This window comes from Rhagoletis zephyria, unplaced genomic scaffold, assembly GCF_001687245.7.
Source record: "Rhagoletis zephyria isolate East Lansing unplaced genomic scaffold, Rhagoletis_zephyria_1.1 Rzeph_scaffold_17492, whole genome shotgun sequence".
NCBI classification, from domain to species: Eukaryota; Metazoa; Arthropoda; class Insecta; order Diptera; family Tephritidae; genus Rhagoletis; species Rhagoletis zephyria.
In genome coordinates, this window is record NW_016174553.1 from 4872 (window position 1) to 5785 (window position 914).

Genomic DNA, 914 nt, shown 5'->3' on the forward strand with positions numbered 1-914 from the left:
ACGGGCGGAAATATAAATTCATACTTCGTATTCCTACAAAATTTATTATGTGTATTGTTGGAAGCATTCGTATATTCAAAATATGGGAGAATTCTGAAAATGAAATGAATACTCAATTCATTTGTATTTTGTTGAAATTTTCAATGTGAGTGAAAACACACAGAATGTATCTCTCATACTCGTACCCTTCAATTCGATATAGCCTGTAGAAGTATTAAGGAGGAAATTGACTGAGATGTGGATATAAGTGCACATTGGCATAAATAAATGAATGGCAACACTATAGAAGTTACAAAAGCTGGGAAAGCCACAAAGAAATGTATTGAAAAACAATTGAAAAATATTTTCTACTATGCACTATGGTCCCAATTCCGTTTTTTTTGGCATAAAGTCGTAGGAACAAGGTATCTAGCTGAAACTTCGCTCATATATTTCTCATACTATACTAATTTAACTGAAATATTTTTTTTCCGTAAATTGCCACGCCCACATCTTATATCCATTTTTTTCATTTTTTTCAGAGGCAGTTCCATTATTTAGGGCATATCTCCAGTTACAAATAACCAATTCCTTCGTTTCATATATCGAATTAAAGGCAATTAAGTGATGGATAAATGTCTTAAAACTTTTTTAGCGTTTCGAAGTCCGTTTGAAAAGTACCAAATGCAAAAACTGTCTTCAAAGTAGTGTATTTTTCATTTATTAACTTATTTTAAATAAAGTTTACAAAAAAAACCATAGTAACTAATTATTTTTTCTTTTTTGTTAACAAATGATAATACAGTTTGGCATGGCTATAAGCCATCTGACATGGTTATAACAAATTTAGGTCCAATTTTTTATTTCAGCAGGCTTATTTATTTATAAAAGTCTTGTAGGTTTAATCGCTCCAGTTATCGGCATCTAAATCAAAA

The 914-nt window shown here is 30.2% G+C and overlaps 1 long non-coding RNA gene across 1 annotated transcript; it reads left to right on the forward strand.

The window, feature by feature from the left end:
* Positions 1-352: 352 nt before the first annotated feature.
* Positions 353-744, forward strand: LOC108379856 (uncharacterized). The gene is made up of 2 exons (XR_001849513.1): positions 353-404; positions 522-744. It is a non-coding gene; the product is annotated as an uncharacterized LOC108379856 (long non-coding RNA).
* Positions 745-914: the final 170 nt, after the last annotated feature.